Genomic DNA, 17,452 nt, shown 5'->3' with positions numbered 1-17,452 from the left:
TACAGGTACTACTTTACTCAATCTTTACCGTATCGAGAGCCAGAATGTTGTTACGTACCTAATCTCGTTATTCCCGCAAGTAAGTTGTTCGTTCCGCGTTTTAAAACCTACGGAACGAGTATCGCAACATGTAACGATTTCATTCAGTCAGGTTTCATATCGGTAATCCCTGGTCCATCCGTATGCCCGGTGCGGACCGTAAGCGGTAAGGCGTGGACATACTGGGGGAAAAACATTGACAAGCAAATGAAAGTACATATTATTGTTATTTGCCATACATCTAACCAGCCAGCAAGTACTGTGCAATCAAGACTTTTGGTTTTTAAAATGCTTATTAAAATCATATTTAGTATACGTCTTAAATCAGTTTAATAATCCAAGCGCAAAGATCTCAAACAGACTGATTAATTAGACTTTCTGGCTACGAACGGTCTTCTGAAACTACTAGAAAGTATCTTTACCTTGTGTTAAGATTAAGTAAATAGTTAAAAAGCTTATATAAAGAGTTGTTTACCACTTATTACGATAAAGAGCTACTACTATTTTTATATTCACACTGCAGATTTGCTACTTACATCAACGAAATTTCTCGAACATCCTTTCAATCATGCACACCCTCTTGTGTACACAGCTTTATAATCCGCAAATTCGCAACAACAAACCGTGCACATATGTATGTACATATATCTATAACCAACCGGTTATCCTAAATTGAAAACTGCCGTATCGAATCCGGATATGACGTCACATTGATATTTGATACACTATATACGCCATTTTTTTTGTCATCTCTGATTATCCCCATTGGAAGGTATCCATTCAATTTGATGGGGGTAATATGGGGGAATAATTCCGTTAGTTTTTGTCCCTGAAGAAAGTTGTTTGTTTTTTGATTGGTGTAATCAAAGTTTATTGTTCTTTTGTTAGTTTAGGATGGAATTATTTGTGTTATAAATTATAATAGTATTATAGGTGGATAATAATTGTTTCTCATGTTTTACGTTGGTTGAATATATTTTACAATAAATAACACAGTGACTCATATAGTCAAAATAAAAATCAACTGCACATATGTTATGTATTTGCGCGGGAAACAGGGAACAACGCAGTACGTCAATTAAACACGCTAGTCTATTGCACACTAATTTTATTTGTAAAAAGGCGGGAACGCGCGGGACGCAGCCCGCGCACGATGTACCAACATCACGGCGCGCATTCGGCGCCAGGTTTACCAACCTAACATCTCTCCCCTCTTAGATAGGGAATATACTCTTTACCTATCTACTTAAATTATAACTTAATCTACTAAATAAAACTAAACTTTATACTCTAGTTCGACTAAGGTGTCGAGAATATTGGGCTAATTGCCCTTCGCCTGAGGGGCGAAACGGCGCGGGGGCTGCGCGGCGAGGTCTCCGGTGGCGTGCCGGGCGGCGTGGGGTCTGTACCCGGTGCGGCCGGCATCGCCGTAGCTGGTACTGCGACAGTTGTCGCCTCTCCTCCCCTCACTGGTTGTGAAGTAGGCTCGGGGTGGTCGGTAGCAGGCGACGTTACATCCGGAATCACGTCGGAGTCCCAGTCTTGGTCTTCACCGGTTGGCTTTGGTACTAATGTACACTGATGTCTTTTTCTTATTTGGTCCATGTGTCTGGTGACCTCGCCATTTAACTGCGGCACGTACACAGTGTACATAATATTGCCGATTTTTTTCTTAACTATTCCCTCGAGCCAACTGACTTTGTTATTGTTAGTATTTTTGGTTATCCAGACAAGGTCGTTTTCTTTGAAGTCTGGTCTTTGTACACCTCGGTAGTGTTTAGCCTGTAAGGACTGCTTACGCGCGACGGTTTGTGTTAGGTCTGTGGACGTCGATGACGAAGACGGTGCGAAAGGGTTCAATAGATCAAGCCGTGAGCGCAACGAACGCCCAAACACTAACTCTGCGGGTGACTTTTCAGTGGTACTATTCTTGGAGTTCCTATAATCGAATAAATACTTTGCAATTTTATCGTATATCGTTACTTTGTTACACCCTTGTAAAATTATAGCCTTCAGCCCCTTTTTTACAATTTTAACAAAACTTTCGGCTTGTCCATTACTGGCCGGGTGATACGCAGGTGATAACAAGTGTTCGATACCGTTAAGCTTACAGAACTCTTGGAACTCGAATGATGTAAACGATGTGCCATTGTCACTCACTAAAATCTGTGGAATACCAAACCGCGACATAAAATCGTTTATTTTATTTATGACTGCCTTTGAATTATGGGTTGATGCCATACTATAACACTCGACCCATTTACTGTATGCGTCTACAATAATTAAAAACATGTAGTTGTGAAACGGCCCCAAGAAATCTATATGAATTCGGTAAAACGGTTGCGGCGGCAGCGGCCAAGGCGCGAGGGGGGCGTGCGGCGGCGCGGGGCGCAACGCCGCGCACACCGCGCACGCACCCGCCACTCGTTCCAGCGCCGCGTCCACGCCGGGGAACCACAACCGCTTGCGAGCCTCTGCCTTCATCTTCACAACGCCGAAATGCGAACTATGCAATTCCTTACATACATTTTCTTGTAAAGTCGGAGGAATAACTACCTTATGTCCTCGCATAAATATACCATTTTCGTAAGATAACTGAGTTCGACAATTGAAAAATGGTTGTAACACAGCGTCACTAACCTTCCTAGGCCACCCGTTTAACACATAATGTTTAATAGTAGTCAGGTTAGTGTCGCGAGCTGTTTCTCGTCGCAAATCGTTTAACGTGACAGGGAGATCGCCGTCTACCACGAAATTCACGTAAGCTGCGCGGTCCTCGCATTCCGTGAACTCGTCCGCTGTTTCAGTCTCGTTCTCGCCGCTGTACGCGCGAGATAAATAATCTGCACTATTTTGTTTACTACTAATGTACTCAATTACGTAATTATATGCGGCTAGAAATATAGCATATCTTTGTAGGCGGTTAGCGGATACCTCGGGAATACCTTTATAGGGCCCAAATATAGCCAGCAGTGGTTTATGGTCAGTTCTGAGCACGAAAGGCTGCGAACGGCCATACAGGTACTGATGAAACCTTTTAACCCCAAAAATGATCGCAGTCGCTTCCTTTTGAATTTGTGCGTAGTTTTTTTCCGCTAGTGATAACGTTCGGGAAGCGTACGAAATGGGCCGTTCTAATTCATCCGAACCTACTTGCGACAGTACCGCACCTAGTCCCGTCGGTGATGCGTCCACCGTCAGTATTAACTTAGCATTTGGATCGAAATGTGCCAAGGTTCTATCAGATGCTAAAATGTTTTTTATTCGGACAAACGCGTCATTGTGCCTACGAGTCCATTCCCACTTCGTATTTTTAGTTAATAAATCATATAATGGACTTAATACCGATGACGCGTCTGGCACAAAGTTACGGTAATAATTCGTTAGACCTAAAAATGACTGTAACTGTGTTATGTTTGTCGGTTTAGGAGCTTGCAAAATTGCCTTGACTTTGTCTGGCGATTTTCTGACTCCGTGTTTATCTATGACATGTCCTAGGTATGAAATCTCATCTTTAAAAAATTCACATTTACTCATTTGTACCGTTAACCCTGCATCATCTAAGCGTTGCAAAACTGTAGTGAGTCTTTGTTCGTGTTGGTGTCTATTTGAGCCCGTTATCAGAATATCGTCCAAAAGAAAGATGATTCCTTCAATCCCTGAAAGTAAACATTCCATTGCGCGTTGGAAAATGGCTGGTGCGCTAGACAAACCGAACACTAATCGCGTGAATTTAAAAAGGCCGCGATGAGTATTGATGCATGTTAACATTTGCGATTTTTCATTTAAAATAAATTGATTATATGCCATAGATAAATCTATTTTACTAAATTGTATGCCTCCGTGTAGCTTAGCTAATAAATCATTTACCGTTGGCAAAGGATATTTGTCAATTACCAATTGTTTATTGATTGTAACTGAGTAGTCGGCACAAAGTCTGATGCTACCGTTTTTCTTAAGCACGGGCACAACGGGCGACGCGTAGTCTGAGTGTTCGACGGGCTTCAAAATGCCTAACGTTAATAATCGGTCGAGCTCCCCGTCTAGTTTCTCTCTTAGAGCATAGGGCACCGGTCTCGCCTTAAAAAAAATTGGGTGAGCATCATGTTTTAAATGTAAGTCAATCTTATATTTGTTAAACGAACCGAGATTACCTGAGAAAACTTTAGGAAACATTTTACAAAGCTCCTTATCAATACTTATATTAGACTCGCAAGGCGTTTGCTGATACACGACGTGCACGCGCGCAGCCGCGGGTTCCGCCGCTGCCGCCGCCGTTGCCGGCGCTAGCTCGAGGTTGAACTCACGAATAAAGTCGCGGCCTAGTAGCGGGGGCCCGTCTGCGCGCACTACATACACGTTAAGTGTATGTGTGCGACCTAAGTATGATATAGGCAACAAAACAACTCCAATAGCTACGATGTTTTCCCCAGTATAACTATACAGTCGTTTTTTAGTGATTGACAATGGCAACTGCTTAAAATTCGAGTTGTAAGTTCTTTCCGAAATTACGCTTACTGCTGAACCGCTATCAATATCTCGAACTCCAAGGCTAGACCACTAACCGTCACTCGCTCTGTCATGGGTTTCCCTTTTGTGCACCGAATATTATAAAAACACTCACCGTCGTCGTCACCGTCGTCCACCGTACCTTGTTCGACGTATTTCACTTTGCCCTCGTTAGGACACATTTTACGCAAATGACCTTTACTATTGCACTTTTTGCACTTGAAATTTTTATACCGGCACTGATTGGATTTATGGTTGGTGAAACCACACACACTGCACTTCTCTTTCTTGGAGATACTGAAGACGCCATCCGCGGCTGCCGCGGCCGGCCTGGCCGCCGCCGCCGCCGGCATCGCCGACGCCTGGCGTGCACACCGCACGCTCTCCGCCAAGTCGATCGCCTTTGCGAGAGTCAGCTCCCTCTGATCCTGCACGAACAACTTGTCACGCTCACGTCCCGGTGACATGCCCATGATGAATTTGTCCAGTAAAGCTTCCTCCAAATTTTTGAATGCGCAGTGAGTTGCCAATCCTCTAATTCTTGCCGCCCATTGAGTGTGCGTTTCGCCTGGTCGCTGACTTGCTGCATAGAAAATCGACTTCTCTGCAAACCCGAACCTTTTTGGTGTGAAATGGCTGTCGAGTAGTTTTACGATCGCGTCGTAACCCAATTCTTCCACCTTGTTCGGTAACGCCAGGTCACTAGTGAGTTTGAACGTTGATTCACATAATGACGTTAATAGTATCGCCCGACGCTTGATGGTTGCTTTGTCGGTTTCAAAATTTATGTTATTAGCGATAAACCATTGTTCTAATCGCAACTTAAAGTTGTTCCACTCTTGTGATGAGTGGTCAAATGTTGTAAGAACGCCAAAAGTCGCTCCCGTGTTCATATTTCGATATATGAGTCCGCTCGTCGCCACTTGTTATGTATTTGCGCGGGAAACAGGGAACAACGCAGTACGTCAATTAAACACGCTAGTCTATTGCACACTAATTTTATTTGTAAAAAGGCGGGAACGCGCGGGACGCAGCCCGCGCACGATGTACCAACATCACGGCGCGCATTCGGCGCCAGGTTTACCAACCTAACAACATACATAAGACTTACAAAAAGCAAATTCAACGAAGTTGGGATAAAATATAGAGGCTTTAGAACACAAACAAGTCTACATTGTTATTACAACAAAAATGGAAAGTTTAATTTACCCTAAAAAATATGAAAGCGAAAACCCCTCAGCTACATAATAAGTTCCCCGCCATAATATAGGCATCATTACCAGACTATGGTAGGTACATGAAATAAAATTATAATAAAAGGCAAAAAAACAAAATTACCTTCCTCAAAACGTCGTATAATCTTATTTTGTTTACGAATAACTTAACCGTGACCTCTGACGAATATTTTGAGGATAAGGTCATTCAGTCAGTAAAAGTAAGTATTGTTTTAGATAATCTGTATGGGGACAGTCGCAGAGGAGGGAGAATTTATATAGTTTTATGACGTAGCTAATTATCGTTCTTTATATACGAGATTAGGCTATTGTTCATGATTTTCTATGTTGATTTGCTATTGTAGCAAATGATGGCATTGATTAAGAAACGTAAAATAAGTACTTACATAGTTATCAAAAAAATGATTCATCATAGCTCTGATCTCAACTAAGCATGTCTTACATCAGAATAGTAAATAAACAAAACATGGTTAGCTGGATATGTAATAAAGACTTTTATATTATTCTTTTCTGCATCAAAAATTCAAAAAAATATTTTTTAATGATATTGTCCTCCTTCTTGCGCAGCGGGTAAAAAGGAGGACATTTTTCTTCGTTCAAACTACCTCGAATACAACAAATCCTGTTAGCCTGTTTAAACCAAGACATGTTTAGTACAACATACAATACACTCCTTATTTCCTTCCTACCGAAGTTAATGGTAACCACTCCTTGATTCACCCAGTATTAGATGCTCACCAACATTGTAAGTAGAATCCAATGGGTTTTATAGGAACGAGTCACGATTCTCATAAATATTAGCCTGAAGACTGCACCCATGGTTAGAATGGGATTAGTCTAGTCCTTTCAGAGTGTGTTCGTAAAATGTTTAAAATATTGTTCTGTTCTATTGAAAAATTGGTAAGAAGTAGCTTGTAGCTTTTCTTTCATTCAAATATAGAGGTATCGTTCGTGTTAGATGACTTTGTAATTTTGACGTTTCGTCTTTGTATCGTGATAGTGTGATAGGCAAGTACACGCCCATATTTGCTCATCAAAAATTGTCCATATTTCTATAAATATTATATAGGTGCATATACGCTACAGTAAAATGTCAATTTATTTTCCGAAGAAGCATATATAACTCAGTCTAAAAGACGTCCTCACATATATTTGTATTCAATCAATATTCATTTCTTATTGTACGTCATTCACTTATTTATATAGAAAAATGTGTTTTTCTCCTTAAATGAGTGAAGAAAATGAATGTCTTCATTCTTATAATGAAATGCGCCTCTCGCTGAAGAATTTCGCTGTAACATTTCCTTATTTATGTCATTTCAGAATGTTATTCAATTGTTTTTGCATTTGTGTCCCTGCCTACAGCTACCGATTTGGAGACAGGAACTTGGAACAGAGAATTTAAATGAACAGTAAAATTGTGTCCTGAGTTATTTTTTCAACAATTCAGTTTGTCATTCTTGTTTTCTTGCATTACATCTACAAAAATTATGAAATGAATATTGCATAAAAAATCATTTATCAATTAAAACAGATGAAAAAAATATGAAACTGACTTAGTTTGTTACGTTTTCACGCCAAAACTACGGAAGTAATACAAAAATGGTTTTAATTGTATTTGATGATGAATGTTTAAATTGAAACTGGTTACCTGGGTAGATACGGACATAATCTTTTATCCAATTGGACGAATTTAAGTAATTTTCTAGTAAAAGTATTTATACATCGTACTTATTGTTTAAACTTTCCTAATATATCAAGGTACCCGATGATCAAAAAAACACCCATATTGGATTTCTTAGGCCGCTGTGACATTGACAAAGTAACAAACAGTGGTCGCACTGCGGTAGTTACAGGACAAAATTAAAGAAAATGCCCAATATGGAGACGAATGGGCCCGATCCATCTTAGACCTCTGTGCTAGGGACCCTAATCAAAGGTCTTCTGAAGTTTCATGAGTGTCGCTTTGGTTTTCGGTTGAAAACAGAACATAATTAGTTCTGATGTAAATAAATACATATTTATTCATTTTACTTCATTGAAGCAGGTTCTAGGTAGGTAATTATTGTATTTTTCTATTTAATGGTACTCGCGACAAATCAACTGAATAGAGTACCATATACCTACATCTGCTTGTTTCCAAGTTTCCAAGATGATATCAGAAAAGAGATAGACTTTATTTATATAATATTCTGATTTAATTTTCAACAAGTTTAGACCCACAACAATTTACATTCATAGTTCTTTGACACTTTTTCGTCATACTTTTTTAACCACAATTTTTTCATAACATTACTTTGGCACAATTTCAGCCCGTACCTCCAAGTACATTTTGTCGCTGCAGTGTAGTGCAAATTAAAGAAACGCCCGATGTTGAGACGAATGGGAGCAATCCATCTAGCCTCGCCTCGCACGGCAAGAACTAATGAAAAACCTAGCGAACTTTCATAAGTGTAACTGGAATAAAAACGGGCTCTGTATTAAATGTTAGTGTTACTATTGTTACTTATATAGGTTAGTAATACTCAACATAGTTATTAAGTCGTCTGTTACTGGGCTGTGTTATGTGGGATTTTTTTGAACGTTAGTAGTCAAGGTTATCCCCAGTCATTTGCTTAAAAGGATGCATGTTGATCGGAAATTACAATAATATCAATATTGAAAACGTTTTTTTGTGCCATTCAATAAACAATCATTATTGACACCCACTTGGAAATGGGAACGGTGCCTATATTAAAAAGGCCCTATTTCTTCGCCCTAAATCAGTAAGCCTACAAAATATCTCCGATAGCCAGCAATCGGAAACCAAGCGTCCAAACCTTACGAAGCAACAGTCACATTTAGGTCATGAAAACAAAAACATTTGAACAGCTGACATCAATACCCTTAACATCATGGAGAACAAAATGACCAGCGGAGATATCATAATGCAAAATCTTCTAAGAGACTAGCACGTACAAAATGCTGGTGTTCGGTAGACTAGGAAAATTAAGTACTAGCTCCACCCTCGTTCAGCTTCTTTAGAATACACATATTTTGTTTGAAAACCAAGACACCAATCTTTGATAGAATCGTCTTGATTTGACAAAAAATCTGAGTCTCAATAATTCTAGTAACTGATCACGCCTGCGGTACGTTACTAGACCTACAAGAAGGCGCCTGGCCTACCAGCCCCGTGGCATCTTCGCTTTCCTTCCTCCGTGTTCAACACTGTTCCATTCAAAATATAAAAGGAGGCCGATGGTAATAAATAAGGGTGTGTATCAAACCAGATCTCAGGAGCGTCGTTAAACCTATGGTGTAATCAGGTTTGCTCGTAAACCGCTTTGCTGGTCCACCGCAAACAAATTAAACGTTTTTACTGCTAATAAATGGGCGATAAACGTTATGTTCGTAAATAGAAAGCGTGTTGATACATTGTGATGGGATGCGTGTTCCCGATTGGATTTCATTTGTTTTTTGTTGTTATAGTGTGTCCTACGTGTTTTGAGGGCTTGTTGATTGATTTACTTAATTTTCATCGAGTTTTAGTGGCGTTTTTAATTTTTATAGTTACGATAATAATAAATGGTATGGCTCGATACACCAGCTACCTGTGTTTACAATTTTTGTTCAATTATCCAAAAGTTTCTAACTTGGGAACTGACTTTCTTAAATTAGTACAAACATCCGAACTCTCTCCTTTGAGAAGTCGGTCAAAAACTGCTCAAGTTTGGAAAATCTGATCCTGTCATAATAAACGTATTATACATATAGTATGTCTAAAAAGTCGTGGTGGCCTAGTGGGTAAAGGACCAATCTCTCAAGTATGAGGGCGCGGTTTCGATCCCAGGTCAGGCAAGTACCAATGCAACTTTTCTAAGTCTGTATGTACTTTCTAAGTATATCTTAGACACCATTGGCTGTGTTTCGGGTGGCACGTTAAACTGTAGGTCCCGGCTGTCATTGAACATCCTTGGCAGTCGTTACGGGTAGTCAGAAGCCAGTAAGTCTGACACCAGTCTAACCAAGGGGTATCGGGTTGCCCGGGTAACTGGGTTGAGCAGGTCAGATAGGCAGTCGCTTCTTGTAAAGCACTGGTACTCAGCTGAATCCGGTTAGACTGGAAGCCGACCCCAATATGATTGGGAAAAAGGCTCGGAGGATGATGATGATGATACATATAGTATGTCTATGAGTACATAATATGTATAATGTATACAATAAGTAAGTTAGTATCAGTTTCAATATTTACAACCAAACTATGCTTTAATTGACGACAGTGCTACGTAATTATGTTAATTTTACGCGAACACTCGCAGTTAAACCGATAAACATAATGAAGGTAGCTTCGGAATTTCGTATTTATTTAATCATGCTGCGAGGGAGATAAATTTTAATCTGATGATTGAGAGGAGAAAATTAATACTTATTGCAAAAGCATTAAACGTACCTACACCGTATTTTTTAAGTAATATCTTAATTCCAATCAAATCAGTTGGTCTGATACCGGCTACATAACTGATCTTTGTAATGTGCTTACCTACTACCATTCCCCTTAATACTGATTTGTGAGTCCAAACAAACTATCGGCCGACTAAAAGTTTGCAATGTGTGTGTACGCTTCTTATACTTTTAAGAATTTTGAAAATATACGTATTAACAGTTTTGTACATCGAACACTGAAACAATTTTAAAATCAGACCAGTAATTCCTGAGATTAGCGCGCTCAATCAATCAAACAAGTAAATGTTTCAGCTCTATAACATTGGTATGATTTCGAGTTACTAAGTAGCTTATAGAAAACTTTTTCGTATTTCATATTTCTTGACAAACGTCCAAATCCATTTTATAAATTGATATTATTTTCATCGTTGAAACGAACACGGAAATATTAAAATCACACGTAAATAGTAGTCCTATTAGGTAAGTAAAATATTATTTAATTTACTCGTACAATTCTCATTGAGATAATGAAACCTCAGTACTAATGCTATTGTAGTTACAATCCTACTGCAAGCATTGACAAACAAATTAATGTTATGAGAATAATACAGTTAGCTTTGTAACATAATACGAGCATACAATCTCTAGGATGCAAACACAGTCTAAGTGCATTATGTCTTAGTTGCTTTGCTTACTTAATTAATAATGTACGTAAATGATACATGCAAAATCAGCTCTGTTTGTATGTATGTCCGATACGCTTAGGCGATTTATGTAGAATTTCAAGCCGCCCCGATTAAATCGAATATGGACCATCATTTTTTTGTTTGTTAACATCCTCAAGACTCCTAAACTGCTGAACTGTTTTAAAAAATATATTTTAATGTTGGAAAGTTACACTGTTCCCGAGTAGCAGAGGCTATATTTTATCCCAGCAGGGCCAGAAGTTCCTAGTCTAACCAAGGGGTATTGGGTTGCCCGGGGAACTGGGTTGAGGGGGTCAGATAGGCAGTCGCTCCTTGTAAGCACTGGTACTCAGCTACACCCGGTTAGATTGGAAGCCGACCCCAACATAGTTGGGAAAAAGGCTCGGAGGATGATGGCCAGAAGTTCCTACGAGACGCGGATGAAACCGCGGGGAAATGGCAAGTAGGCATGTATATAATGGCCTTCATGCAAGTGATACTGTAGGACGCATCTATAAATATTTGTTGCATAATATTTACCCACTAACAGAGAACTAGACAATGCATATTTGTTTACACATCCTGCGAACGCCGCAGTTGGGTAAACTTGGTAAAGGAAAACCGTTTTTTTAACTGCCCGGTAAAAACAAAGCCTTCCTTTACAGGGAGGAAAAAAATAAAATAAAATACATTATCTGACGCCGTAAAGAGTGACCTACATAAATGTTGGGATATAATTGAATAAGCATGTTGAAATGTAGATTTTCGTTGTAAAGGTTCATTTTTTAATATTTAAGGTTGCTGGATTGTATGTTTTAATGACATGTCATTTAGAGTCGCGTTACAAGGAATTATTACTTTAAAATTAAAGTTTACTTTATATAATATTAACATTATTTTTAATAACAAACAAAGTTTTACTCTTAAAAGCTTTTAATTCGCTTAGGAATCCATTAGGAAGCAAAACGCTCACTAGAAAGCCAAACATTAAACTGAAGCTATAAAACATTTTTTTCAGGATGAACAGTATTAATATATCGCTCCCATACTTAAAAATAGCATAAATATATCCCTTGGTTACCTTAAAAAAAATATGATCGACAATATAATACTGAACATTTGCTCTTTTGATTTACACAATTTCTACGAACTGGCTAGTTGAAAAACTAACAAACAAGATACAAAAAATAGCAAGTGAAAATTCATACAAAAAAAATATATATAGAGGCATATTAACAAAGACCTGTTGTACCCAATTCATCACACATTTACGTACTAATGAATAAAATTCACGGAAAAGGTGAATTTATCTTGCCTGAATTGTGGATGAAAATGTCACGTTTTGAGGCGTATAATATTATGTATAATAACTTATCGCCTTATATCTTTGTTGTGATTTTCATTTATGTTTGTGAACTTTCAGAAATTCTTAGAAAATGTTTGTTAAGAACAGTTTATGTAACATCAATGGAATAAGGAACTCATTAAGTTAATTGATGGCGGATACCTATTATAGCTAAGTACGTAATTTTATACACGGATATTGATTTTAAAATTGCGTTGTAGGTTATGGGGATTTTAATTAAAAAATGGTCCAAACACGGATATTAAAGTAGGTAAGTTCTCTGAAATAGTACAAACGCGGAAATTAATATTCCAAATACCAATAGCGCTATGTCTGCATCATCGGAATATCCTCCACATTCTTCTGTTTAGAAGCACAAAAGCATCATTTATTTCTATTTATTTTTGGAGTATAAAATCAATTTTTCCACGTCGCTTTACAATGAATATGCCAGTCTTGTCCGATCACCGTCCTATCTGACCACGGGAGAAAGACAATAGAGGGTGGTCCTTTACCTACTTAGGTATGTATATACATGTAATGTGCAAATAAATATCACCGTGGCGTTTGTCATCGAAGAAGATCAGCTATCTACGCAGGACATAATATAATATAGATGTCCTGCGTAGATAGCTGATCTTCTTCGATGACAAACGCCACGGTGATATTTATTTCGGGAGGATACGTACAATGTTTTGGATATCAATGTAGGTAATCCAAAACATAAGCTGCTTTTCTACCAGAGATGTGTTGTACAGTTTTACTGAGAATGTAATAGCTAAGCTGTGTGAAACTGTGTGATCATTGCCACTGATACTAAACTATTTGACGGTGCGAATATCTAAGGCATGACATCATATGATATTACGCAAAGCACCCTTATTCTTGAAAAATAAAAGGCTTTCTCGCTGTATTCAGGTAACTTCGGGCCCGAAACTAGTCCATTCTAAATTGGTACATTTTTAAGGCCGGCTGCATGTGACGCGGTAATAATTTAGCGACTGTAGTTACAAGCCTGAGTTAATACCATTCGACATGGGTACAGCCATCAGTAATTCAAACGGGTTCATGTAATCTCACTGTATTTATGAATCACGTTTTATTTTTATTAGAAAAACCAACAAGAGATTATAGTTAAAAGTTATGCGCTTTGATGAACCTTTTTGCGATTTAAATTGATGTTTTTGCTTTAGGGATTCATTGAAATTTGAAATTCACACGCTAGACAAGTGTCAATGGGATTTTGTTTAATTTCATTTAGTTTACTTAGTTTATGTCCTATATTGCCCCATTTTTAGGGTTCCGTACCCAAAGGGTAAAACGGGACCCTATTGTTTTCGCTCCTCTGGCCGTCCGTCTGTCACCAGGCTGTATCTCATGAAAAGTGATAGTTAGAGAGCTGAAATTTTCACAAAATGATGTATTTTTGCTGCCACTATAACAATAAATACTGAAAAGTAGAATTAAATAAATATTTTGGGAGGCTCCCATATAACAAACGTAATTATTTTGTCCGTTTTATAAATAATGGTACCCAACTCTTCGTGCGCGAGTCCGACTCGCACTTGGCCGGTTTTTTTACAAATGCCTTACAAAGTCTTTTTATGGTTTCTAATTATGTGAAAAAATTGTTTGCCTTTTCATTGTGAAAGAGATTTTTCGGACATTATTTTTTCCTATAATAAACTTTCATAAAAAAACCGGCGTTACAGTAATTCCTAAATTCAATTCACACCCATTTCTCGTTATAACAAACATGTTTTATGTATAAGTTAACCCTGTTTGGGAATCACTGAAACGTTACTTTCCTATATAGAGTTACATGTTAAAAATATTTTTAGTCGGCAATAAAAATCCATTGGCAATAGAATTTTTGATTTGTGTTAGGACTTTATAATGATTTCCATTGAAATATGTAGTGTTATAAAAAAATATATGCAATATTTCAAAATGGGATCCATTTGGCATCGGGTATGTGAAGTATTGAATGATATTTTCAGTGTGAATCTTTGCTGAGTGGTTTTCTAATGAATATAGTTTTATGTAGTACTAGCTTTCGCCCGCGGTTTCACCCGCGTTCCGCAGCCGGATGGTGACAAAAACTATCCTAAAACCTTCTCCCGGGTCTAAGTTACCTCCCCTCTAATTTTCAGCCAAATCTGTCAAGCCGTTTTCATGTTATGTCGTGACAACGGAAAGCGGGTTTCATTTTTATATATATAGATATGTTTTGTCTGAGAAATATGTCCAAATACTGAAGCATTCAAACACTCAATTTTAAGTATAACTCAACACTTACGTAAATGCTGCAACGAACATTCAAGTAAGGCTTTAATGCTTGAGTAATCTATCTATTTAAAATCGACTTCATCCAAAGGTTGTCTGTAAGAGATTGCATTTGAGCGATAAGACCGCCTATTGTACTCACACGTATTTTTTTTGTAATGTCCTTCTCTATGTTTTGTTTTGGTGTACAATAAAGAATATTCTATCTATCTATCTATTTCGTGGATAGTTCTTTTAACAATAGTACCCATTGGGAGCTGCTGTAAAATTTGAAAATTTATAACTTCACTTCTTTATGTAAATTAGGATGATCAGTTTTGAGCTACTATCCAAAAGAGCTAGTTATGCGATTGACTAAACATTTAATATGTACAATGTTTTCCAATTAGGACTGTTGATCATGGTTGATTTCTATAAATAAACCTGTTCCTGAAAACTGGAAAATCTGTTCAAAATACTGTTTCCCTATATGGCGATATAATACATATATACCTTCATAAATATAATCGGAGAGTCGGTGTGTTTACGCACTTCAGTGGCAGATTGCCAGTTTTTTTTTTAAATACATTCACAAATAATTCCTCCTTTATATTTCGTTCAAATAACTGGTAAATTGTGAAATGGCAGCACTATAGGTTTTATCAATGCCATACTTTTACATTCATTGGCACGCTTTTTGTGATCCTCTTTGATTTTTGTTTTTTAATGAATATGGTCCTGAAATGTGTGATAATTCTGCTTCAGTTTCAAATTCATGAGATTTACCGAACAAAAATGGCGTCAATTGGTGATTATGTTGAGTCTTAGGTACCTACTACTTCCATTTTATTAGCTTTGATTGACCCTCTACTGGTCTAAGGCCTCCACCAAAGTCTTCCATATAAGTTACATAATTACATAACTACGTAGCACCTATACGTGTTTTAAATAAAAACTAATAAAATTAAAATTATTCGATAGTCCATCACAAAATCTACACGGTTTTATGTCGTGTTTCCTCTTAACAATTTATACTTGAGCAAACAACCACCTAATTCAGTAATTTCTGCGAATTAAACAAATATCAACATATTATGTTCACGTTAATAATTCAGTGTGATGCTCTTTGCCACATACACTACTATCTGTAGGTACCAAAGTGTATGATTTGTCAAAGTACCCGTGTTCTTTCCTTGATCCTCCGAACCTTTATGATTAATCCGTCTCCGGGTAAACCATGGGAGGTCACCGATGATCAAAAGGCGGTAACAACAGGTCGATATCCATATTCTCTTAATTGGGATACCGAGGTCAGGAGGTCTATTCAGGTAAATACAGATTTCAGCTGACAATGATGATCTTTACGTTGAAGGTATAAGGTTAGGCAAGTTAGTGGAGACTTTGGAGAGATTGAAATTAATTTTATTTAGTATGGCTCGATTTTTTTTTTCGTTATTTGAAATATTTTTGACTGTATGAAAAATGTCACAAAAGAGTTATTTTGGAAAAAAATCCGTTGTACGTTTTTCATGTTTTTGTCTGACCACATATTTTTATATTTTTTCGATTTGATTTGTGGTTTTAAACATATCCACAAAACTTTGATTTTTGGTATTTCCATGTATACCCATTGTGTGTGTACACTTCAAAGGATTTAGTTTGGTTTTCAATAAATAAAGCGGTTTGATTGATGGCCTGTTGAATTTAGCATATAGACTGGTTTTAGCTCTAGGTTTTGATAAAAGTGTTAACTAAAATCCCTGTGTATGTTGTCAAAGTCTTTTTTTTTTAATCCTATGACCACCAACCTTTTGTTTGGTTCGTTAATGAAATATTTTGATTTTATTATACAGAGTCTATAAATAAACCGTAGCGTCTTTTTAGTATCAATAAAGATCTTGAGAGAGACAACTTGGCAACATAATTTATTGATTCAGAATATTTCTAACATCATGCGACCTCCACAAAAACGAGGTGTTATAGATCCATTGTGTTCGAAAAACGTCTTCATCATATCTGTGAAGTTAGTGGACCGTTATTATTGAATATCAGCCCTCAAGTTAAATCCTACACTAAAATCGATAAGCTCAGCTATTCACATATTGACACTCTATATAAAGATGATCCATGAATGTGCTAAAAATATCAAAAACGTTTCATATTAAGTTCAGAAAAATATGGCATTTTATCTGTCATGTTGAACCTACTAATATACAGATTAGTTAAACCAGAGAACCTCCAATGGCCTACTGAATGGAAATGGAATGGAAACCAAACGCCTCTTAAGTCCAAATAATAACAATTTAAATCATGAAAACTGAATAAAAAACCTTTGTAAACTGTATCAGTTAAAAAGTCAAAGTTATTACTTTTCATGCAAAAACATTGAAGTACCAAACTCTTTGCTAGCTCGCAACACTGGCACAAAAACTCGCCTAAGAAGTTATTTTTCAAAAATAAAAACCATGAAATACGAAAGAATAAAAATTATATCGTTTTATAAAGCCAGCTTTGAAATTGAACCGACAATCCTAGCAATCACGATGAGATTTCTACGACCACCTTGTAAGAAATGTAGTGTTTTCTTTTTAGTTTTGTACCGGTCGGATTGTATTGGTGAGGTACTTTTTCTTGGATATTTTTACTGCCTAATATTTCATAGAGTTGGTTTTAGCTTGTCGAGACTGCTTATCACTGTGTTAAATAGGAAGTTAGGAATAAAAATACGATTGGCCCCAATCCATTTTTTAAGGGCTTTTAATTTCAGAATATGCCAGCCCAGTTGAGAGATAAGTAAGTATCACAACTACATTATACATTCTAGGACATAAGTAACAGGATATCACTGATACATTTTTTGAAGCAGTCAATGAAAACTTACGCAAGCTACTGTAACTTTGTCTATGTTACTAAGATTATTCATGGTAAAGTGTTAAAAGTTATTTGAA

General features: G+C 37.3%; 1 pseudogene; it reads right to left on the bottom strand.

The window, feature by feature from the left end:
* Positions 1-1,130: 1,130 nt before the first annotated feature.
* On the bottom strand, positions 1,131-5,637 carry LOC124633493 (annotated as a pseudogene).
* Between the last annotated feature and the right edge of the window lie 11,815 nt (positions 5,638-17,452).

This window comes from Helicoverpa zea, chromosome 9, assembly GCF_022581195.2.
Source record: "Helicoverpa zea isolate HzStark_Cry1AcR chromosome 9, ilHelZeax1.1, whole genome shotgun sequence".
Classification (NCBI taxonomy): Eukaryota; Metazoa; Arthropoda; class Insecta; order Lepidoptera; family Noctuidae; genus Helicoverpa; species Helicoverpa zea.
Note: the sequence above shows the minus strand (reverse complement) of the source record. Positions and strands in the feature narration are given on the sequence as shown.